The sequence below is a fragment of the Tubulanus polymorphus genome, chromosome 8 (genome assembly GCF_964204645.1).
Source record: "Tubulanus polymorphus chromosome 8, tnTubPoly1.2, whole genome shotgun sequence".
Lineage (NCBI taxonomy): Eukaryota > Metazoa > Nemertea > Palaeonemertea > Tubulaniformes > Tubulanidae > Tubulanus > Tubulanus polymorphus.
This window is the reverse complement of record NC_134032.1, coordinates 2,358,160-2,384,978: the sequence shown is the minus strand read 5'-3', so window position 1 is coordinate 2,384,978 and position 26,819 is coordinate 2,358,160. Positions and strand designations below refer to the sequence as shown.

At 38.0% G+C, this 26,819-nt stretch overlaps 2 long non-coding RNA genes across 2 annotated transcripts; one reads left to right on the top strand and one right to left on the bottom strand.

The window, feature by feature from the left end:
* Positions 1 to 18,121: 18,121 nt before the first annotated feature.
* LOC141909737 (uncharacterized) lies at positions 18,122 to 21,879 on the top strand. The gene is made up of 5 exons (XR_012619786.1): positions 18,122 to 18,250; positions 18,365 to 18,663; positions 19,301 to 19,395; positions 19,509 to 19,616; positions 20,284 to 21,879. It is a non-coding gene; the product is annotated as an uncharacterized LOC141909737 (long non-coding RNA).
* A 753-nt stretch (positions 21,880 to 22,632) lies between these two features.
* On the bottom strand, positions 22,633 to 23,359 carry LOC141909479 (uncharacterized). Its single transcript, XR_012619745.1, has 3 exons — positions 23,331 to 23,359; positions 22,854 to 22,902; positions 22,633 to 22,768 (listed from the first exon to the last, which is right to left on the bottom strand). It is a non-coding gene; the product is annotated as an uncharacterized LOC141909479 (long non-coding RNA).
* Between the last annotated feature and the right edge of the window lie 3,460 nt (positions 23,360 to 26,819).

The window sequence follows — 26,819 nt, the reverse complement described above, 5'->3', positions numbered from 1 at the left end:
TCTGTTTATTTGAATTCCTCGTGATTTTGAAGCAGATTTGTTCTCATTGTTTGAGATTTGAACCTGTGTTTTATGTTTGCACGGTTGTTCTTGTAAGTAAATAAGCTGATGTGATTGAAAAGTTCTCCTGGTTACACACCTCTTGATTAGGTTCTATAGAGATCTGTTTCAATATGCAGTTACATATATATTTCAAGAACGTGGAATTCGGTCCAGATTAGATATAAATTGTTATAGTGACATGGTTTTTATTAGATCTCACAGTTCAATCTCATTGAAAGTATGTAGAACGATAGATTTCAGTAAACAATTGAATTGCAAATCAATTTTGTGCACAAAACGCTGTATACGTACTGCATATACGCTCATTCTACGGAATATCAGTTAATACTATAAATTCAGTTAATACTATAAATTCAGCTAATTACCATCTGTATTGTAAATAATATGATACCTGGATTCAAAGAGGGCGAGCACCTAATGTAGGTTCGGACCTACACATTTTTGGTTGGTTTACCATTTCCGAAATTCGTATTCCAATCCATAAACATGTTTAACGGGTTTAAAATCAACTGCCATCAAAATAGAATATTGTGGAAAAGTTATTTTCAAACGTAAAGTATATCAAATATGCGACTTTTGAGTTTAAGTCAAGCTATTACCGAAAAATTAGACTTTTAAATCGGCAATTTTTCAGCACGTGGTCACTGTCATTGCTTTTGTTAGTAGGTGCGCGTTGTGACGTCATCTCTGCCAAACGCTAACGGCTTCCAGTCATTTCACTAGGCATTTCATAGGGACATCACATCGTTTTCGAACTCCTGATATTGTTGCTTCTCTTATATATGACACGATAAACGTATATTAGTGAGTGGTGCTGTCGGTCTGTGACAAACGATGTTTATTTCATAGGCTACGCACATAGGCTACGCGAACTAGCGCGCGCATGTGCTTGTGTTGATCGTCAAAGATAACATCATAAATAGAGCCACCGCGGGTGGTATGTGAACTATACGCACAATGTGAAGGATAAATGAATGACTGACTAATTTACGGCTAATAAGAGATACCTTTTTTTCCATCAGACAGATCTTAGGTCGTAACTTATATACTAAATTTTTTTTTAAATGTTTTTCAAGAATTTGTCAAGTGAAAAAAGATATATACCTGCTTATGCGTATAGTTTGACGCGCGACCATCGCAAATATAATGATATAGTTCTGATATAAATCGCAATAATTTGTCTCGCCATTTTATGGTGGCTGATTCGGGCCATACTAAAAAATTTTTCTTTACGGCTAGAGCAAACAATAAAAACATTTCCACAATGGCCCGTTTTTTGGTTTTCTCGCGCGAGAATTCAAAACTTTTGGTTTTCTCGCGCGAGAAAACTAAACATTTTGGTTTGGAAATTTTTTCTGACTGGCTAGAAGCTGGATAAAAACCAAAGTTCCCGAATTCTCGCGCGAGAAAACCAAACTTTTTGAATTCTCGCGCGAGAAAACCAAAAAACGGGCCAATGTGAAAATTTTTTTATCGTTGCTTTAGCCGTACAGAAATCTTTTTTTGCATGGCCCGAATCAGCCACCATACCATTTAGATAACCGCGTGCTAAATATTTGTGGTACGGACCGGGGAGAGCTGAAATGATCTTATTTATTTGGTGGTTACCTCTCTATTTTCTATTTTGTAGTTTCGATATCATCCGCAAGTCATATCATAAATGTAGTAGTGTAGTCATCCCCTCGATTGATCAGTCTTATTACGCATCTCTTCGCATATACGTTTTTTGTTGTTTTCTGGAATTTTTTTGACATATAATTTTGCTCTCTTGCCATTTGATGATGTATGTACATTTTTCAACGATTCTAGGTCGAATCTGTGTAAGGAGGGGCATATGATACAGGAATGATACAAATTGTAATTTCTTTGAGAATTTCTTTGTAATTTCTTTAGCATTAAGATTATTTTACGTAAGTATCACTGCAAATTCCCCTGCACTCTGCACAAGGTTCCAGCGCCTTAATTTTAATTACAGCCTGTTGGCTTGCACTGGATACCTCGTAACCGTACTACGTTATTTGTTAAAAGTATTAACTGTTCTTGCGATTATATGTGTCATGGTTTACGAAAATAAATTATTATTATTATTTGAATAACTTAAACAATATATTCAAGTAACTTAATAAATGTTTCATTATTAATTAAATATGCAAAAAAATAGTAGGCTTGACCTTTTATCGGTGCCGGACTGGCCAAGTGTCTAATTATCTGTGCCTATATAAGTACATTTTCAAATTCGTTCTATTGCATCTGACATTCATAGAATACAAATCTACTCAAATTGATGTGAATCGTAAGTTTGAGAGGGTTCATAGTTAGATCACACACACACCACTATCACCGTTACATTTAAGGAAATTTATCATATCTGAAACATCTTATATCGGTACGGTAGCTAGAAATAGACTTATTCACTTAGCGTCGCTGTAAGTAAAATGTAAAACTTGATATTTTCAGTTCGACAAAAGCCGTTGCCACGATAAAGCAGCCCATTGTTGTACCTTTTGTCCCCTTCTCAGGAAAATCAAAAACTCCCCTTCATCTCTTAATAATAACAACTTGTTTTCACGCACTGCCGGACTGGCCAGTGTCTAATTATATGTGCCCATATAAGTACATTTACTCATTCGTTCGCTCGCATCTGGACATTCGTAGCATAAAAATCTACTATGTCTACTTCAACCCATACTCAGGAGGATCGAGTAGCAGTGCCCGGCCTGGATTTAGCCCGGTCAACCTGCTACCTAATTGCTAAATCTCACAATTCCCCAAATTTCTTAAAACTTCGATTTCAAATTTGCAATCCCACGTTAGCTTATCCCAAAAATTCTACATTATTTTTCGCAGGCATCAAATAATTCATTGAAATTAATTTTCTTGTTATTGCTGCTTTTTTAAATGGAGGTAGAGGTAAAAACTTGCCGCCCTCCTCACTTTTTCAGAGGGCAGGTAAAAACTTGCCGCCCTCCTCACGTTTTCAGAGGGCAGATGAGAAACAAGGGCATTTTTGCGTGGTTAGGTTATCATCGAATGAATTTGAAATCCATTGAAATCCAATTTCTTCCTAAGTGCGAGAATGAATGATTTTAGAGATTAGAGAAAATTTTAATTCTTGTGAAAATCGCAGTGAAACAATGCATCAATTGGTACGCAATTCACAAGTGATAATCATTGACATCAGGCTACAGAGGAGCCATCGAACGTCTTCCCAAAAGTAGAGAACTCAATAAGTAACGGAATAAGGAATAAGGAACAAGTTACCAACTTCACCGTGGTAACTTATAGACGAGCACAAAGTGAAAGATCCTAGAGACGCAAAAACAAACGTTTAATGATGACCTGGTGACATAGACTCAATATGTATTTATGGCAAAATATTACATTTTTTACCTAAATGAGTCATCATTTTAGTAGAACGCGTGGATGAATTTATCCAAATGACTCGACGATTTTCTGGCCGGGTTGTAAAATCGCAAGTTTTTCTTGAAGCACTCGGCGGCAGTCTTGTCGCATTGGCACAGTACCATATCACATCTGTTATTTCTTGATTCTAGTAGAAAAAATGAGAATCTTCAAAAGAATCTTCATAAAAAACAAAATGCACTAAATATGGAATTAATCATAAGATCTCGTGAGCTTAATTACAAACGCCGAATAATCTATTAGCTCAACGATACAATGCACTTTTTGACGTGTCGAATTTCATATCATCTGCTTCGCCCTTTCACTGGCGATATCATTTGGGCTGTGACGATGTAATCCGATAGATAACGGCGATGTCCCCTGACACGTGACACTTGACCTATTAACCTAATTTCGACTAGATGACAAACTAGCCACCTGGCTGCTAAAACGTCATCAGTATGCTTTACGGATGTCTTACAGTCGTTGAAATGCTCTATCTCATAGAAAGTGCTTACAATGTTTTCTATTATAATAAAACTAATTTATGTTAACAAAGACGTGAACTAAGATTAACATCGAGATCTAAGTCACTGGTTACCTTGATGTTCAAACTTTGTGTACCAAACATTTTATCGTCGTTTAAAGCTCTTACAACTAGCATCATAACCGATAGTTTGATGAGTCTTTCTTCATTAAAAAACCGCATGAATTCATTTTGAAATCAAAATCAACATAAACACAGATTTATTGCTCGTGGATTATTCAAATAGTACCCAGCGAAAGGGTTCAGGCTGCTTTTATTTTCAATGTTAGATTTTGTACCATCTTTGCAACACGGACGCAGATTGTAGTGTCAATGTTCTCCTCAAATGTACCGAGTAAACGTCGTTACTTATCTTACATTGAATTTGAGTAAAGTACGTAATTTCAAAACGCTAAGTGCAACAATCGGGTTTAAGTGATCGGCACTATCGACGTTAAGATATCTCTGGTTGGATATACGTACCGCAAATGATCGCGCCATTTTGCATTTTCCACGCGTATCTATTCAGATAAACTGAAGTAAACAGAATGTCCCAAAAACTCTTGCTTTTACATTCGTTGTTGCTAATACGACCGTAACAATCATCGTGCACTTTACAGCACCTTTAGAAAAATAGTACGGGATTTTAAGCTTGAATTTCATGTGACAATTTACATGTGAATAAAATGATATATATGTATTGAATAAAACAAACCGACAATTAATGAGATGCGTTGGTACTTTTACCAGTTAATAACTTAAAACCCAATAAAGGAAATGTTGGCTCCATAACCAAACCTAACAACTTGAGACCAGTCTTAATTCATTCAGGTTCTACAGCATTCCAACAGCATTAGGCCAGCGGAATTATGCTTTGGTTCTATAACCGTTTACAATATAGGACCTGTAAAATCTAAGTTGGTACTTTAACTGATCTAAGGATATTGAATTTAATTTCCAGTTAAGTAAAAAGGTCAAAAAAAGTAATTAACTCCGGTTAAACATTGAAGATTGTCTTTTGAAGTTATAGATCGAAATACACGTATTTGTCTCTTGCATTGCAATGGCTTTAAATGCATTTGAATGAAATTTGGTGTAGGTTTGTTGCAAGGTATTATCATCGCATAGAACGTAATTTCATCGTCACTGTTGGGTGCTATATACCTGTCAATCTGATCAAGGACACGCCCACTACCTCCCTTCCCGCAATAGTTGCCGTATTCGTTGAAATCTGATACCGGTCGTTTTGTCAATTCTTTCATCATATGGCCAAACTGGTCCAAGCTTCTTTCCTCAACGCTGATAGAAATTACGGTATCTGTAATAAAAGTTCAATCTGTAATTGCATCACTGTATTATAACCTGTGCAATGTAATTCAGTTTTCGATCGTATTTAAATAAACGAACATTCGATAAAACTCGTGAGTGGCAAACGGGATGGAGTCCTGCTTGCGGCTAACAGTGCACGGACAACACTTCAGAGACTGCGGTCCCGTTAGGTTAAAACAACAACGATCAGATAGGTTGAAAATCTGCGTGAACGAAGCTCCAAAAGACGTACAGTAAAGCAAAACCTGAGAAGACTTACCAAATTTCCACAATGAGCACAACAAACAAATGTAAAACAAACGATAGAATATGAAATTCCTGTAAAACAAAAAGTAGCATTCAACTATAGTTACTTCCTGAAAGTAAAGAAGAAATCTACAAGAACATTGCACGAACGTTTTTAGTATTATCATTGTAAATGAAATTTTGGTGTTTTTTTCAATATATCCAATTATCTGTTGAAACTATGCAAAAAGACTTCCTGTAAAACTCACATTTTTCTACGTCAGTCTTGGAGCACACGATAACTGCAACTGCCAGAACTAAACTACTGATAAAACTACAATCAAAAATCTAATATAATCTAAACCTATTTAAATGCGGATTCGAATATAAATTTTATTCAAAATACGTGCAGTAATCTGTCGATTGATGCTGTTCAGAGGTCATTGTTCTGACAGAATGATCAATCGAGGGATTTTGCAATTTCATTTGCGCTGGAAATATATCCATCATATCTTTGAATAATGAACTTATCATACAAATAAATTGTTTGCCATACACTGTGCAAGCAACATACAGACCTTGTGACCTAGATACATATATGATTAGAAATTAGGATTTTATCTCAAGCAAATAACGCAAAAATTGTTTCTAAATCTTTTTATAGACTGATTCTAAAGAAGTGGAGAACAATAATGACGGTGCCCAGGGGTCACTCAGATCAAACATAACCCCATCAATACGATATTGTTCACCGTTGAGTTCCATATTTCCGTACCATATTTCTATGAAATATTTTGTTAAAATAGATTTCTTTTATCATCGTATCAAAGAAAAGAAGTGTAGTTATCTATATCTGTGTGGAAATTTGCTCTATTTTGAGGATTACTATTTTTCCAGGCTTCTATTCCAGAAATTGTGCATGGTAATTTCGAATCCAAGATTGCTGACTTAGGTCACATGACCTCAACGCACCAATCTGAACCCAGGAACTCTGAAATTAATCCCCATTTCGTATCTCAAATTTGGTGTATAGTTTGTTTATATAGGTTCAGTAGCTCCTAAGTAATGCTTAAGTTAACTGGAGACACTAGTTTCACCCAAAATCACCTTCGTATTATACCATGTAAAATGGCCAGTGAAAGCTCGGGGACACGTGTGCATATTCAGATCAGGATTTACGAATATATGATAGAATATGATTTGTTATGGTTTTCATATGCAAATAGTTTATAACGTTTTAAATCGCGTTGCAGCTGTTCGTTTATTTATCATATCGGTATAACTTAATGATACATTCATATTATGTTATGGTATGTTGTTGCTGTAGCTTTATTCAGGTCTGAACCTGTTAATCCCCTGATCAACCTCAATGAAGTATTGGGACCAATCGAAATCAATTCTGGGATTTGCATCCCTGTTATTTATGAATTCAGCGTCAGCATCAAGTCCGAACCTAGGCTGTTCCTCGTCATCGTGTGCACTGTGTTGGTTTAATATGACACTATGTTCAGTTCCAAAAACCGAAACACCATTCACCAGGAACCGTCCACCATCATCTTGCAAAGTTCTCTTCTTTGCTTGGGTATTACTAACGTAGTCTTCAAACGGCGTTTGCACACTATGTTAATAACCTCGCCCAACGAGAAAATGCTTGGAAGTAATCGATGGCTCGTCTAGAGGCGAAGGCGATACAGTGGCGATTTGGCGACTATTCAGTAGCCCGGCAATAATCGAGAAGACTTCTCCCATTCAAATGTTAGGTTGTCGGCTTTGACGATATGTCTCACGGATTTCTTCACTTCTTGCACCATGCGTTTAACCAGACCCTGATGACGTGGTCCTGTGGGTGGAGCAAGCTTCCACTGGACATCGTACTTCCGCGTGTAAGTTTGAAGTTTTTCCCGATCTAGGCTAAACTGCAACTAACGGAATTCGTTATCTGCTCCTCCTAAACAAGTTGCGCCGTCACGAACGATAATAGCGGGGGCACCACGTGTGCTAGCGAATCGTTCGAAAGCTGGCATAAATGCTGACGTCGACAAGTCTCGGACAGAGATTAAATGTACAGCTCGTAGCAAGCCCAAACGAATACCGCACAATTGTCCTTGGTTGTCGTATTACGGTTCAACGTCACGAGGACTGGTCCAAGGTTATTAACAATCGTTGTCTTGAACGGTCGGCTGAATGGCGTCAGCCGAAAGTTTGATAGGTCGGCCATTCGTTGCTGTAGTGGCTTCACTCGTTAACGTCGACAGGTGACGCACTCATGGATAACACGTCTGGCTAATATTGGTGTCAACAACAATCCAGTACTAACACCAAAATGGAATTATTAAATTAAGTGGAATCAGTTGTAAAGCTGAAAAAAGAAATACAGTTATGCTTGGGTCAGGATAAAGACATAGCAATAAGGGAGCATCTCAAAATTTCGATAGTTATTTAAATTAGAATAACCCTCGGAAGGGGATTGGGTGAAAGCCTCCCGCGGGTTATTCCTCGCGTTGCGGGGGGAGGCATACTGTATTAAATTCGTCGTCCGCCTGTACGCAGTGGTTTCCGTGTCATAGCAGCTAAACGACAAAATTTCTTCAAATTCAACAGTTGTGTTGTACTATATGTGGTTAGTAACTGATTAGATTTTGGGTCCTGTTACATCCAAGGTCAACGTCACAGGAAGCCATTTTGCGAATTTCATTTACGGGCTCTAACTCATAAACGGTATAGGATAACTAACTGAAATTCTATGGATGGGTTGTCCTAGGGACCGTGGGTAACTGATTAGATTCCTGGTCGTATTGGTCAAAGTCAAGGTTACTATGAGGTTACTAGAAGCTGTTATGTATTTTTCATTTCCGGGCTCTATCTCATGGATTGAAGATAATTTGGTGCCATTTTTTGGATGGGTTATCCTAAAGACTAAGAGTAGGGTCAATAACTTATTACATTTCGGGTCCTGTAGGTCGAAGGTCAAGGTCCCAGAACCTGTTTTGTATCATTCACGCTTGTCAGTGTAAACGCTATCTTAATTTTGGCGTTGATTGCGATTAAATGTTCACGAATTGGTAAAGGTCGTTAATCAAAAAGAATCAAACACGTTAGAGTCAAACACGCTGCCAACACGTTAGAGTTACCGCACGCGCATTGAGGATGTCGTTCGGCCTTGTAGCTCCATTTGTCACATCCGAATCATTCATATTTTTCGAAAGCCTGCAGTGGGCTGGGTTTGGAATAATCTATCTCTCGCGAACTCTGAAAATATCGGATATTGACTTATCGCTATCGAGCTGCCCTGGTTAGAAAGATGGAAGGAGAATGCGATTTCAATGTTTCATTTTCAATTGTTATGTCTCCACCATTCATCTGTGTATGCAAATTAGGCTCGCACTACACCATCGTCCCATCGAAAATTGATCATCTTTTAATCAATTGGTTTACGATTATAGACGTCGTCGTCATGATGGTATAAACACTTCTGCGAGAAGTCTGGAATGTAATTGCCATTTTATAAGATTGGTAACAAGCACATATACTGTTCGCAAACAAGTAATTTACACGACGGACAATCGAAGTTTTTAAAGCCCCCGTTACATTTTGTTGTGTTGTACTGCGTGTCTCCAACACCGACGGGCAGACGAATTCAGATGTGTGGACGGCCTCTATCACAGCATGTTACACTATCTCAGAAAATGTATTACCGAAGCCTAAAAATCAATCATTCATTAAATAAAGTTGAAATATTTTTTGTGGGCATCTGTTCCTAATGCAAACTAGCGACACGGTGCATCCTCACTTGCCACAAATGGAATTATAATATCACAAAACATGTGTAACCGGTTGGATCCCGGCTTGCCACAATCGGAAGCCTCGATTTCTACAATAGAACGTGGTATCACTTCGGTTCTCAGTGATAGTACGGCCTGGGTCAAACTCGAGCGAGTTAAGATAAGATAAGATATTTATTTCACTCCAACCATAAGATGGTACGTGGAGACAAGATTGAATACAAAATATGGAATATAAAAATTTACAAAACATGAACAGAATTATATACATATATACAAAACAAAATAGGAATTAACAAAATTTAATATCAAACTTTCAGTAATAAAACTATTTACAAACTAAGCAAGTACAGAGATTGCATTATATACAGCAAGATATATCACACGTATATACACAATTCACTGGAGGGATCTGTATAAACTTAAACCTAACTGGATAAATCTAGCTAATTGTGGGGTAGGATTCCTTAATATTTCCAAGTTTCTGGACATACTTAAATGGATGGAATTATCACGCAGATCACTTAGCAAAGTGCAGTCATAAATGAAGTGAAGCTCATCTCCTACGGTGTTACAGGCAGGGCACAGTCTTTCACTTCGGTCTATATGAGCGTTCGATCGATTATTTACCGGTAATAAATAGGAACCAATTCTGAATTCGAATAAGCTATGCACAAGACTTCCATCAAGTTGAGTTATATATTTTTCAAGCCTAACATCGTTCTTATATAGTTTGAAATTAACATACTGCTGATCGTCATTCACTTTTTGAAGCATTTCTTGTACGTGTTGGTCACGGAGGACTTGTTTCACGTACTTGGAGAGCGTTTTATAATTTTCCATGTATTGCTGTAACCATATGTAAGATAAGCCAATGTCGTCAAATATTTTCTTTATATACAATAACCAAGGGGACTTGTGTTTTTCGCGTACATACAGATTGAGGGATATACGGTACAGGATTGCATTAAGTTTTGATTCTTTGCCGGTAACAGTTTTAAGCCAAAAGTTTACCATCCTCCGTTTTACCTCGATACTCATGGGGTACCGCCCAAGTTCAGCTAATACCTGCAGGTTGTGCGAACATTTTGACACTTTCATAATAATTTTGCAAAACGTACAGTGCAGACTCTCTAATAAATCGAGGCTTTCAAAGCCCCATATCTCACAACCATATAACGCAACGGGTGCGACGCACATATCAAATAGTTTCAGCATAACATCTATCGGGAGCTTCAAGCGTCTGCCTTTTTGTATTACCGAGAACATTGCTCTCATTGCCTTGTCATATAGTTATTTTTTTGCTTTGGCGAAGCTGCCATTCCAATTGAACTTAACTCCCAGGTATAGATAGTCCTCAACGATCTCAATCTCATTGTAGAAAACTCTGCGACAGTCGGGCCCTTAAACGGGCGCACCAAAGACCAACAACACACACACGTATATCGCAGATACAAAAATGACATAGAATTTATTCCCAATACTGTATTTATATAAGGTACAAATAATGTGAGTAATAAACCGTGAACTAACTCGACCATAAACCGTAACAACAGGATATACAGATAAGCTTGCTTACAATATTCAACATTTCTCCCGCCGCAAAATATAAATCTCAAATTTGATATTACAATTTCATTTTCTTACACCATTCTAGTTTACCTCAAATAAAAAATACAGATATACATACAATAATTAAATTCGATTTTAACAGCAAGTATTATAAATATTTCAAGAGCGCAATTAATCATCATCCGACTCCTCCGCCCGGCGCGAAAGTTGACGAATTTTTGCTTCTGCTGCAACTGCCGCTGCTCTCTTCGGACGTGTTGATACTGGAGCATCACTCACTGAAGAACTTATTACGGGTTCCTTAGCGCAAACCTCTAACGGATACAAACAACTTATAGCTCTATTCGTAAATCCGGTTGATGTTTTAAGAGATGCGGATCTCACGTGGCCATCGTTTCCTCGATGTAATTCAGTAACTACACCTAGACGCCACCTTAAACGAGGACCGCTATCGTGAATTTGAACTACTGAACCGACCTTCATATCACAACAATTATGGCCCGTAGTACGGTGAAACTCACGTAAACTTAACACATATTCACCCTTCCATCTATTCCAAAATTGTGTAATCAATGAATCCAAATAATTATATCTTTTCACAAATTTCTCATTATCAACACGAAAGTCTGGATCAGTATTATCAAAATCTGCAACCGGAACAGAAGTAAGACGGTGTCCACAAAGGAGCATGGACGGAGTCAGAGGTTCCGGGTCGCGTACATCATCAGATATATACGTAATTGATTTAATCGACTTTCAATCTGCGTAACTAAAGTATGCAACTCATCAAATGTCACGGAGGTTCTACCTAGCACCTTATAAATTGATGATTTCACCAAAGATACTAATCGTTCATAAAATCCGCCGTGCCACGGCGCACGTTTTGGAATGAATTTCCAAATAATCCCTTGTTGGGATGAATATGTCGAAAATTCTACTGCAGAAAAAATGCGGATCAGAATATCATTAGCACAAGTGAACGTAGATGCATTATCAGAAATGAGCTGTCTAGGTACGGACCTACGTGACACAAATCTCTTAAATGCTAATATGAATTGTTCTGTAGTAAGATCTGACACAAGCTCCAAATGAACTGCACGGCTCACCGCGCATGTAAACAAACAAATGTGTGTTTTCACATAATCTCCACTTTTCGATCTTACGAACAAAGGCCCCAGATAATCCACGCCTGTAAAATGAAAGCATGGTACTTCTGTGATTCGAGATATAGGCAAGGGTTGAGGATCTGGGAGCCTGTAAGGTTTACATGATAATTTGCGACATACAACACATTTTCAAGTATATTCTTTACAAGTTGTCGAATCTGCGGAATCCAATAGACCTCTCTGAGTTGTGCGATAGTAGAATTAACTCCAGAATGGAAGTTGTAACAATGCTCTCTGTACACTATCAAACGAGTAAGGTAATGATATTTTGGGAGTAATATTGGAGTCTTAGCAGAATCGATGATAGGAGCATTTTGCAATCTCCCTCTACATCTTATCAAATTATCGTTACCTATATATAATTGTAATTGATTGACAATGGCCAAGCAAGAACCTTTGTTACCCTGAACCTTCGTCAATGGTTCGCGTACCTTTGGAAACTCAGAATCTTGAATGAATTTTATCCACCAATATTCTGCGGAATGCATTTCTTCCGCTGTAATTCTACCGTGAAGCCTCGGGGTAACTCCGGCTCTGCAGTTGTTGATGAATCGAAACACCAGTGAAGACAGTCGTAACAAACTAACAATAGAAGAAAAACAATTTTAATCAACAAACGGTAACGGTGCATCGAAAACATCGGCATCAGAATCAGTGGACATAACATGGATTTCAGAATCATCAATGGCCATCGAAAGGTACTCCGGCCTAATATTACTAATAAGCCAGTCTGGACCATGGAACCAGAATTGATACAACTCACGTAGTTTAGAACAATCAACACCTCGAGTGAGCAAATCAGCAGGATTTTCATCAGACCTACAATAATACCAGCGTGTACTCTCAACCAAAGATCTTATTCCATACACTCTATTCCTAATGAATTCACTTAATTTCTTTTTAGACTTAAGCCATGATAACACGATCTGGCTGTCTGTGTACATATATACATCGATATTTGGAGCATTTGCCTTTAAAGCGGTACAAATATAATCAGTCAACCTTGACGCTATCAATGCTGCAATTAATTCTAACCTTGGAATAGTAGTTTCTTTGTTAGGAGCTACCCGTGATTTAGAAGAAATCAAGATACATTCATCACCACACTTCAAATATGAAACAGCCCCATACGCAGATTTACTGGCATCAGCAAACGTATGTAATTCTAGCTGTGCATTTTGATCACGACCGGCAAAGTAACATCGAGGTAACGAGATTTCTGGAAGATTGCTTAGGTCACCAGCTATTTCTCTCCACCGAGAACACAAAACGTCTGGCAGGGGATCGTCCCAGTCGTAAGAATCCTTCCAAAGACTCTGAACAAAGACCTTTATTTTAACAGTTACTGGGGTGAAAAACCCTAATGGATCATAGATCTTACTCATGTCTCTCGTTACTGTGCGTTTCGTGATAGGTGTACCGGGTTCTAGGGTATTTATGGATCTAGATTTCAATGATAGACAATCGGATTCTGTATCCCAAGTAACACCTAAAATGTCTACAGTTAATGACTTCTCTAAGACGCCATCACTTCGAGCGTGTTCCCTCAATAGAGAACAGTTCGAAGACCAGGAACGTAAATTGAAATGACCTTCAGCGAGCACATCTCGCGATCGTGAATAATATTCCAAGGCCTGTTCCTCATAATCTACGGAGGAAACTACATTATCCATGTAAATGTTGTGTATCAAATCGTTGGTAACAGAATTCAAATTATTCTGTAAATGGAACAAAACTGTACTGTTTAAAATGAAAGGCGAGCATGTCGCACCAAACAAAACCCGTTTAAAACGGTATACCTCCAAGGGTGAATTCGGATCGGTTGGATCTTTAGGCCAAAAAAATCTAGTCACGTCACGATCCCGAGGGTGTAACCCAATCTGTAGAAAAGCTTTTTCTATATCAGCAGCTAGACCTATTTTACCGAAGCGAAATCTCATGAGTATTTGAATTATTTCATTGAACAACGAAGGGCCACTATTCAAACAGTCATTTAAACTAGGATTATCGCCTACACTAAAACTACAGTCGAATACGATACGCACAGGCGTCGTCACTGACTGTTTGAATACTGGGTGATGAGCTAAGTAGTGTTTAACATTAGAATTATCTAATTCAGATTCGGAAACCTTTTCGATGAAATTCTTTGAAAGCTGATCAACAATGATGTCCGAATACTTTCCCAACATCTCAGGAGATTTCCTTAATCTATCAATAGTTGAATGCGTTCTATTCACTATCACGTCAAAATTTGACGGCAGAACTGGATGATTTTCACGCCATGGCAATTTAGCGTAGTATGTATTGTCATGCTTTTCAATATAATCCGTGCAATAATATGTAACAAATTCTTTATCATTATCAAACGATGAATTTGGCATAATTCCAGTGTTCTCCAATGACCAAAAATCACCAACTGATTCCGGCGTTTTTCCTGCGCTTGTTAATACACTCATTACAGCTACAGGACGATCAGCAAAAATACCAACCGGACCACAAACCAAATAGCCCAATTTCGAACTAATTGCTACAGGACCAACAGACGACTTAACAATATGACCGGTCACAAAATCATAATAAAAATCCGACCCGATTAACACCTGAACATTAATCTTGTCAGAATTTACAGTGTCCGCAAACTGCAGCGATTTAAATTCTGGAATATCTCTGAATGCAGTATTCACCGATATAGGCTGAGTAATTTCGGGTACTACCAATGCTTTTACAACTACACAGCTGTCATTGCAACGGACATTCAATGTAACCAAATCCAAATGATGTACACTACGTTTATCAGAACCAAAAACAGATATGCTTACTGTCTCTTTCCTAGTGATTGGAAGCCCTAAATCTTTGGCTAATTGAGACGTAATAAACGTCCGTTGCGCCCCATCGTCAAAAAGCAAATTAGCAATGATTGTTTTATCAGTACCGGAAACTTCCGTCACCGCAGTTTTTAACATAACAGTATCTAATAACTTAGCATTAGTCGTTACAGCTGTGGTTTCAAATTCTATCAAGGATATATTTTGGTTTGATTGGCAGGTTCCACCTTCAACCACTGAATTAGTTTGAGTTGCTGAATTAGATACGATTAATCTTCTTTGCTTAACTCTACCCGGTTCACTAAAGCTCATGTCAGCCTGATTTCCGGTACCAGGCCACATGCGGGATACGGCAAAATACAAACTACTGTGGTGTCGTTTTTTGCAAAACTTACATAAAACTTCCGACCGACAATTACTCACTCTATGCTTTCCAAGGCAATTAAAACATAAGCCTGCCTTTTGAACGATGTCCTTTCTCTTCCTAACGTCGGTAACATAAAAACAATCTGATGGCAAATGAGATTTACAACAGTACACGCAGTTTCGAGTAACATTCCTGACGGGTTTCGAATTAACAGATTGTTTTGAATTGATATTTAAATGCAACGATTGAATAGGCGCGTTCGTTTCTGGTGACATGCATGATTCCTTTAATTGAATTTGAACAAGTAAAGCTTCTCTGAGCTCAGATAAACACCAATCACTATCAGGTTTATTATACATAATTGCCATAGACATTTTAACATCGTAAGGTAACTTGTCCAACATAGCTGGAACAAGCATCACGCCGTAGGATTCAGTAGAAATACCAATTGAACCGAGATGTCGAATATACGTTTCAGAACTATCATAAAAACGCCTTAATGACGAAACTTCAGTTGTTGGCGGATTCAATTCAGTTAAAGCCTGCAAATATGCTTTTGACAAACGGTGCGTCTGACCAAAACGATTTTGTAATAATTCAACGGCACTATCATAGTTTTCTGAAGTCATAGGAAGACCATCAATACAGCGTCACCACTAATTTGACCGAGCAAATAACTATATTTCTCAATGTTAGAAAACGCTGAATTATTATGCACTGTTGATTCAAACAACCCCCAAAAGGTAGACCATTCAAGCAGATTCCCAGTAAACGTGGGCAATTTAAGCGTCGGAAGTGTGGATTTCCGAAATCCTTCAGTTCTAACTTTAGTAGCGGTTAACGTCGTATTCTTCAAATATTGTTCATAAAACAACTTACGATCAGTGGCATTCGAAATGGCCTCTTCTGCTTCATTAGAAACTTGCATGTAGACGCTGTCATCTTTCATCATCACCAACATTTCTTCATTTATGTCAGTCAGAAGCGTGATCTTGCTCTCGAGTCGCTGCACTAATCGTTCGAGTTTCGCGATGTCCGGCGCCTGAGTTGTTCTTGAATTGACCACCGAATCTGCGTCATTCAAAATCATCGTGACTTGTCCCCGCTGGGCTGTCCTCTTCCGCACAAGGCCTTTGTAGCCTTCGCTTTGTCGTCTGTCTTCCGCCATCACGTACTGCCAGGCTCGAGGGCTCGAGGGACCAAAAATGTAGAAAACTCTGCGACAGTCGGGCCCTTAAACGGGCGCACCAAAGACCAACAACACACCACGTATATCGCAGATACAAAAATGACATAGAATTTATTCCCAATACTGTATTTATATAAGGTACAAATAATGTGAGTAATAAACCGTGAACTAACTCGACCATAAACCGTAACAACAGGATATACAGATAAGCTTGCTTACAATATTCAACACTCATCTGTGCCAAACATAAACTTTGTATCTATCTTGATCCTACATTTACTTCTTGCAAAAATTAAAACTTTAGTTTTATCGATATTAACCGTTAAATCGTTTTCTAAACAATATGCATACAAAGTATCCAGCTGCGACTGCAGTGAATTTTCATCCTCAGCTAAGATAACTGTGTCATCTGCATACAAAATAATAAATAGATTTAACAGGGTGTCAAGATCATGATCGCAGTCCGAATTCAGCTTTTCTATAAATGAGAGAGTTGGATTACCATTACCCACGAAAAATGCCTCTATATCATTTAAATAGAGTGAAAATAGGATTGGTGATAGATTTTCGCCCTGTCTCAAACCTCTGCCGGCAGTGAAATATTGTGAGGTATTGCCATTATATTTTACGCACGATTTTACAGAGTCGTACATGCTTTTAATAACGTTCAGGAAGTTTCCTGTAATACAATTACTAATTAGTTTCTTCCAAAGAGTTACTCTACAGATTGAATCAAATGCCTTTTTAAAATCTACGAACGCACAGAACAGTCTTCTCCCCTGGCCAAGGTACAGTTCAACAATGGTTTTAAGAGTGTAGATATGATCAACTGTCGAGTATTTAGATCTGAAACCACCCTTGGCTTCACTTATAATATTGTTTGCATCTAAAAATAGAGATAGTCTCTGATTCAATATGCTCGTAAACAGTTTTCCTAGGCAGCTCACTAGAGTGATGCCTCTGTAATTATCGGGATCGTCGGGATCACCTTTGTTCTTGTAGATCGGTTTGATCACCCCAATCGACCAAGTATCCGGTACATGGCCAGTCCTTAGAACAAGATTGAATAGGTTTTGCAAAATATCAACTAAATAGGGATATCGGTTGACTTTTAGCAATTCATTTGTTATCCCGTCGATGCCAGATGCCTTTTTATTCTTAAGTAGCGAGATCGCTTTTATTACTTCATCAGTATCTATCTCGCGGTTCAGAATATGATTATCATAGATAGGCAGCTGATTGTCAACAATATCGTGCTTGTCCTGTGTCTCGCCTAAATCATTTAATTTCATGAAATGCTCGAAAAACGAAGATTATTTCACACGCAAGCGCCACCTAGCGGCGATCGTGGTCAACACACCGTATTAGCAGAGTACGGTGAATTAAACGCCGTCTGCTCGGTCGGATTTTCGTAGTTAAAATATCACGTGATAATAATCACGATCACGATCACGTGATAATCATTCGAAAAAGAAATTTAGAAAAAGAATCGTTATCAACCGTATTATGGTATGTAAGATAAAACACATGACCTCGAAAGCGAAATAAGTTGTAGGCACCGCGGCCGTAGACTGAGAGTGGCAGAAATTGCGGATTCGAACACGATCGACCACTGCGATTTATACCCTTGAACATCCCTTTTTTCAGTAACCATTATTATCATTATTATAGACCACGGCTGTACAGCGAGGAAACTTGAAGCAACCTTGACCCTACTTAGTATGCGAACGCGCACCTGTAGCATATTCAGCCAGCGGAGTCATCGGCGTTTGTCGATGATTTCCGATTCATATTAAATAAGTTTGTAAGCTATATTTTATTAGTCTTGTGATGAATATTCAATTGTATTTTGCTAATATACGATATTTAAACTTTCTTTTCATAAATAAATTGATATTACGGTATTTTATAAAATTAGATTTCGTGCGGAGTCATGTGACCGTACATCATGGCGGATTGTAAACAAAAAGTGATGACAGCTAGAGAAGATGAATATGTCTTTAAATTACACCCAAAAATGTGTTTTCCTACCAAATAACAATGATCAACTATTAGGATACGACGGTTACTATTGTTTTAAGATCATCATGCTTTCAAATGGAAGAATGAAACGACAGCTTGTCACCGGAAAGCGATTCAATCCAAATTCAATTAGTTTTATTGAAAACTGCCGCTGATCAAATCACGTATAAAGGATAAAGCATGAGTTCACCCACGGTAAGTACTTTATTGCTATATGAATAAACAAAATATGAGGCCAGAATGTATGCACCTTCGTTCGATTTGCTGCCGATAGCCTAGGCTACTAGCCTACCTATACATCACGTCCACAAACTCCATTCATTTGTAGTACACGTCTATTCAAATGTATAGTTAATTATCCTCTATAAACCGCCATACTTTCTATACTGTCAAAATCCTTAAATGTAGCGGCACACAAGCGTATTTTCGCCCGATCGCGGCGAATTTATAAATCGCCCGAAAAATTCGCTCGTGTGGCCACTCACGGCGACGACGATTTCGTCGGCCGACTCGATCGCCCGGCGAATCGCCCGTATCAAACATGTTTAATATTTTCGGCCGATTATTTACACCGGCGATCGGGTGTATGAATTCGCCGGCGAATTCGCTAGCGCTCGTGTGTCCCTAGCTTAATACTGATGCGGGCGGGCGGTAGGCCTATCAGAGGCTTGCTGGCTGTAGGCTACATCTCTCTCCCTTGCCCTCCCTATTTTGTTTTATCTCTCGTCATCACTTAAGACCGAATCAGGCAGGGCTGTCAATGAGAATCAGTAATTAAGTATGAACTAAAACTGGTTATAAGTTTCAGCTTGTTTTTTCTTTTATTTTTCAGAAATTACATAAATTTATGACGTGCAACAGTGATTTACATCATAGAACAAAAACTAATTAGAGAATCTGGAACTGATTGGGAAGCTAGCTTCGAAGGTACAGTTCCTCAAAATTTTCGGCATTTTAAGTTTTTAAACATTATAACAAGTATGATGAATAAACTTATATCAATGCATATTCAGCTCATGAAGAAATATTTCTCATTATAGGTTAAACCTGATCACTGACATTGCTACATTTCTGGCAAGTTCGTGTATTACTCGATGGTGACATTTTCTTGAAGAATCCTCCACAGTTACACTTCCGGATTATTTTGTGTAAGTGCAGTGATTTTGTTGAGTAGAGACCTTGATTCAAAAACATTAATTTTGTGCGGACTACTCTGTTCCGCAAACAGGAATAGATTCTGGCATCTTGGTTCATACTCGCATGCTTGCTTTCAAGCCCCTGCTCTCCAAAGAGCCCCAATGACTTCCATGTTTGGATGAATTCAGGCACGTGATAGATCAAAACATGCAATTTGGGAGTTATATTCGCCGTGGGGAAATTTTGAGGAAACCATGTACCAAATTCATGAATACTGTTCACTACATGTTCTATTTCAGGTTCGGACAAAAACCGACAAGCTGAATATACTTGATAGATATCTTGAAACTTCTCGAAAAGATCCAAAAATAACTTTCGGTCATTCGGATAATTGTTGAGACAGGATAATAGTATTTGTGGATTGTTAATTCCATTTTCCTCATCCTTTTTAAACAACTTGTGTACATGGTTTCCTACAAAGCTATTCGAGTGATATGCCTGTCTGTCGACTCCTATCTTTTTAAGATTTTCATTTAGATCTTTTTGTATTGGTCCCATCTCTAAGGTTATGTCCTTATATATTTGGTTAAGCTTGGTTCTTCTCGGATTTAACAGTACTTTTATTGATGGAATTTCTATATCTTTGATTTTGCTCATGTTTTCTTCTGCTTGTTTCAGGAATTTATCCGGTGTTATTTTTTTGTCCGCAAGTGGCCGACATTTCAAACAAAGGAAATCGCTATCAGAAATATCAGGATCATATACAGATTGAACACATTGGCTGTGGTATGGTGCTTCGCAGTTCGTGCAATACAAATATATATGTGGCTGCGGATTCTCAATAGAACGAATTATACAAATCGGCGCCCCACAGTTTAATGGACTAGAGCGTTTTTTCTTTGCATTTTTCAATAAGTCGACTAGCTCTTGACAAGATTGTAACTTCTGTTTTAGGCTATCCAGTTCATCCTGCAAGCTAGTTACAGATGCTGAAGCTGCTCTCCATGCTTCCCATTGCTCGGGAAAACGTTCTCCGAGGGAAGATTCATCAAGTTCACAACAACGTTTTTCTAGCATCTCGAAGAACATTAACCCTAAGCCAAGAGAAACATGGAGACCAGGAGGAACTAGATGGCCTAAATCAGAGGGCTTGAAAAGCATACTACTTTGAATATTTTGTGTCTCCGCACCAATAACCCGTGGTGTAGCTTCAGCAGTTTGTGCATTCCTTAAATAGGACCCGATTGAACGCGATTGGTACTGCTTGAATGTTGGGGTATGAGGTGTTGCATCTTTTTTGCGCAAATCATGGAGTGTTACCTCACACCATAGGCATGGATAAGATGATGCGCTGCCTTGATGGCCCATCATCTGGCAAAGGAAATGAAGGTCCCCCATTAGAAATAGTCTAACGGTAATTTCTTGATCAAAAACGATGATGGTTTTGACAGTTGAAATTTCACCCTGGAATTTTCCAAAAACCTTATTCAAATTCTCCAAACAGTCAACCCCTTCATAAAAACTGATCAAATGCGTTTGATCTGGACTATTCGGGGATGGTCCGTTTATGATGGCTAGTACCATCTTTGTACTACCGCCCCCTTTATCCACCCCGATCTTTGCCCATATTTCGTCATGAAATTCTGGGGACCTATTTAACTGATTTTTCATTATCAGTTTTTCTACTGACTTTTGTATTAATAGCTCTATTGATGTCACAGAAACAAACGCTGACAATTGCTTTTCATGCGTTCTGCTATTAATTTCCAGTTCTATTTCACCAGCTTCAATGAATGTAGAAAACGACTCTTGTCTGGCTGCAAGCTCTTGTCTAATATTTCGACTAGACGGAAAAATCTGAATATTGTAATGTTTCAAGATTTTTTTAAGTTCAAGTAACTTATTCATCGGTAGTCTCAAATTTAATTTCAATTCTATTACTTGAGTTGGATCTAATTGATTTACAGTTGCGATACCGGCCAACTCCAGAGCCTTTTTGACTAAATCAGGATACCTTTTCATGAAACAAGATAATGTTACAGCCATATCATTGCCTGACGATGAAATAGAGGATAATTTATCCAAAACAAGTTTCAATTTTCTTGCTCTCGAGTCAAGAGTTTTCTTTGAGGCTGAACTGGAATTAATTGTTGGATGTTCTAATTTGGTGTAACAACTGCTTTTACTGCGAAAACTAGTAACAAGGGGAGTAGCTTCAAATGTTTCTAAGTTTGATGAATCTGTGTCAATTTTTAATAAATCTTGTGAATAAATTTGCTCAAGTTTCGCTTTCAAATTTTGAATTTCTTCATTCTTCTGTCGAATTTGGTCGGATAATTCATCGATTTTCTCTTTCATGGTAATCAAATCAGGATGACAAGAACATTGACAATGAGACTTAACAGGTGATATTGAACATAAGGAAACCGAATTTAGATCACTACACTGGAGGAGGACATCAATATCAGACAAATCTACACCATCTACACCATCAACAGCAGATATCTCGAGTGGATTTTCCAGCAAAATATCGTCATTAGTCGAGCTTTCCTCTCTTTCCGTAAATTCACTACTCTGGCTTTCTTCAAATGTTGAATTTGCAACTATGTCCCTAGTTTTTGTTCCTAGGGAAATGTTAAGAGGGAAGAATAAATATGATTGTAGAAAATGGGTCCTTTCAAAGACCTTCATTATTTGAATGAAATATGTGTTGAATTGAGCAGAATCAGAAATATTTGTCTCATATTTTTTGCAGATGTTAGTAAAAAATAAACCTGTACCGAATAAACCTGTACCACCTTAAACAGAGAAACTGAAACTGGCCTCAGGGGTTTAATAGAGAACAACATATTTATCATACCTGCATTATCCTCATACTTATACTTGCATTATCCTCATTGTCGTTATCCTTTCATTTAAGTCATTTGATTGACAGTCACTCAATCAGAGTTCGAAATATAAAAAAACTTGTAAACCTCACAATCAACTAACGAATAACCAAAATTTCTAACATGTGTAATGAATTTTAATTCTTTAATAAAAACATTCCAAAAAATATAGATATAAGACTCACTCCTACGCTTTTTTCTGGAACTTCCGAAGTACTTCTTTCTCGAATGGGCACCTTGCTTGGTAGTGAGATTTACTGAGCGCTTTTTTGATGCTGTAAAAAGAGAAATATAGTGCATCTTAATGTTTTCATATTGCCTTAATCTTAATCTCAAGTTTAAAAAATTTGATATATTTACCAGTGGCTTGCTCAGCAGCAGACATTCCTAACGGTCAGTACTAATCATGCTAAAAATGAAAGAATAAATATCTGGTCAAATAAATGTACTTCATTTCACTAAATAAAATTTCTAGGCCTTTTCATCGGGTATTTCTGGGCTTCTTATATATCAAATTTCTGTAAAAAAATAGGAGAGCACCATTATTCTACTCCAAGAGGAAATACATGGGAGGGGAAATCATTTTAGGGGCCGGAAAGTGGCCGCTCTATAAAATCGGTCGAATTCTTACGAGGTACAAATTTACGAGCGTCAAAAAATCTCTGAAGCCCTAATTCGTCAATAGGGGTTATTGTATGTCAATTTCTTCATCTTTTTATGATCTACCTCGCTAAATCGGAATCCACTATGAAGTATTATGTTTTAATGTTCGCTTTGGCATTAAACTATGAATAGCTTGGCATTTGGAGATGCCTAAATTATCAAAAAATTACTTACGATTTCGGAGCAGGTTGTCACGGTTTCTCCACCACGAACTAAAGTCTCAAACAATATACCGCGAGGTACCTCGGGTCTTCAGGAAGCGATCTATACTGGTTACGAATTAATATATGCCTATCCATTCATGTACTATGTACGCTCAAATACGAATGCCAAAGCCCGGTTTCTTCAGCTTTAAAGCGTTACCAGCAGGTGCGCGTTAGGTCACGTGCGCGCCTTAGCCTATCAACAAGACTTTCACGCCGAAACGTTTAAAAGGTCAAGTTTCTAACTTCGTAGAAGAGCTGTAGAGCCGTGAGACAAATCCTATTTACAATAAATTCTAAAACCAAATAAAATAGAAAAATACATGGATAAATAGTTTATCACTGGGTACCACAGAACACAAGTTGTTTAATTGTCACTGGGTACCACAGAACACAAGTTGTTTAATTGTCACTGGGTACCACAGAACACAAGTTGTTTAATTGTCACTGGGTACCACAGAACACTTGTCACTGGGTACCAAAGAACACAAGTTGTTTAATTATCACTGGGTACCACAGAACACAAGTTGTTTAATTGTCACTGGGTACCACAGAACACAAGTTGTTTAATTGTCACTGGGTACCACGGAACACAAGTTGTTTAATTGTCACTGGGTACCACGGAACACAAGTTGTTTAATTGTCACTGGGTACCACGGAACACAAGTTGTTTAATTGTCGCTGGGTACCACGGAACACAAGTTGTTTAATTGTCACTGGGTACCACAGAACACAAGTTGTTTAATTATCACTGGGTACCACGGAACACAAGTTGTTTAATTGTCACTGGGTACCACGGAACACAAGTTGTTTAATTGTCACTGAGTACCACGAAACACAAGTTGTTTAATTGTCACTGAGTACCACGGAACACAAGTTGTTTAATTGTCACTGGGTACCACGGAACACAAGTAACTAGTAATTTGTAATTCGTAAAACGTAAAACGTATTTGGTAAAACGTAATTCGTAATGTCGTTTCAGGGCTTCCATGCTTTTGGCTATTGCTCCATGAGTTTTCAGAAAAACACAGGCTTTGCAATGAAGTCGAATCATGACGAATGATAGAATAAATCTGACTGAATTTATTTTGCATTTCGAAATAACACTATATCAATAGTAAAATTGACGGAGTTTCGAATGCATTCTTTTAGTATCAGAGTAATAATGAGGAATTAGGAAGTCAAAAAGTGACTTGATGATAATTTCAAATGATTTAAAGTATAGAGATTCAGCCTGCATACAAAGTCCCGGATTCATTAATTAATAAATTACAAGCACTGACACTGTCCTGTTTGGCAAGGAAGGGCACACGATGATGCAAAACTGGAAATTATTCGGGGTTCATGGAGATATAAAAAAGCTTAATTGGACTCCATATCGGTGTGGATACAATTGTGCGATTGTAACAAATGACCAGAACAAGTCTTAGCTTTTAATAATTATATCTAAATTTGAAAGCACAGCGTTTGGACTGCAAAGTCATCCATCATCGTTATCAGTTAAGGAAGCATTCGGCAAAAAATTACAACCGATCACACTACAGCGCTGCCTCCTGCCTGTAAGCTACCCAAGTGGCAATTTTTAATTGTTATTCACGGAGAGTGCACTACAACCTTGACCTCTTGTCATAAATTGAACCGAAATGTAGTGGTAAATCGTTGCCCAAAACGTAATTCGTAAAACATAATTCGTAAAACGTAAAACGTAATTCGTAATGTCGTTTCAGGGCTTCCATACAGTAAGTTTTGTATCTAGCACTAAAAGCAACCAATCGTATTCGAGTTTGATTATACATTGATTGTTAATCAAACTCGACTGCCAATGCGTCCCAAACGCATTGGCAGTCGTGGTCAAAAATATAACAGTTTGTATTTGTATCTGCGAGTTTTTTTTCGTACGGACTGGGCCCTCCTCAATTTAACTCGCGAAGAGTATCTACCTCAATGTATACCTCGCGAAAATACCGATTTAGTAATAGTACTTCATAGTAATTTATGAAAATTTAATTTCGATTGCGCCCTTTTCACTGCGATGCAATGTTCAATGGCGCTCGCTATTAAATCAGTATTATTACCCCCAGCCTTTAACTCTAACCATTTATGAGTAAAAAAAGACATTAAAGACATAAATACTCTGGGGAAAAAACATAACATCCAAGCAGTTACTAGACGCTCAAACGTCATGTCAGGCCAGGTACCCACATACCCCTGGGTGGAGAGAGGCGATGCGGATAAGTGTTAAGCGCCCGCGGATACTACGGTTATGTACGGGGTTCGACCCCACGACCTGGCCTACCACAGTCGAACGCTATAACCACTTTTCCAAGACGTCGATAAGATTTAAGTAAGTTTGCTAGTTTCGTAGTTGTCAGGCGTGAATATAGTCAGATTGGTGTGCTCGATATACACGCAGTACAACGACGAAAGGTTCAAAATAAATAATTGGACATCGATATCTACGATGCGTAAAACCACGAGCTGAAATTGTTGCACATATATTCACTGATGGTAATTACTGGGAAATAGATACCCTCGAGTATCTACAACGACGAAAGGTTCAAAATATAATTGGACATGGATATCTACGATGCGCAAATCCACGAGCTATAATTGTTGCACATAATTGATAATTGTTGCACATATATATATATATATATATATATATATATATATATATATATATATATATATATATATATATATATATATATATATATATATATATATATATATATATATATATATATATATATATATATATATATATATATATATATATATATATATATATACTGATGGTAATTACTGAGAAATAGATACCATCGAGTCAGGGAAAACGTGAAATAATGACTACACGAGTAAATGATACCAAAATCGCCTTTGGCAAAATATAATGGACTGAAAAGTTTATTCGTATCCTTAAATTGCTGAGTGGTTCAAACATTTTATTTCTGCAGTCATGTAAAGTTCTAAACAGGTGATCTAAAGTTCAGTTATAAACAGAACTTCAAAATCTGTGGACAGCCGAGCATAATTCGTATCGTGTCGATGTTGTTCGGTATGGAGCGGCGACTGAGAGCGCTGTTTATAGCGTCGCTGATCGTCTGTCAAGTTCGCATCGCGCGCGCTGATCGCACAGCAGACTCTATCGAGGAATCGTCTGTGACGGTAAGTTCGTCTTGTAACAATACGTGGTACCCGTTAGATTCTACGTCCGGTTACATCGTTTCGCCGAATTACCCTTCGTTATCGCGCGGTGTTGAATGTCGGTGGTTCATCAACAGCTCTTTACCGGGGACTTTTCACGTCCAAGTTTACCATGATATCGAGCTGTCAATATTCTGTGGTGATAACTACCTTCTCGTCAGTGAGTCCGATAACAGATTGTGCGGTGATGGAAAACATGAAATCCGCCGTGACGATTCGATCTCGTTGATGTTTAGGAGTAAAGTCGCTGGAG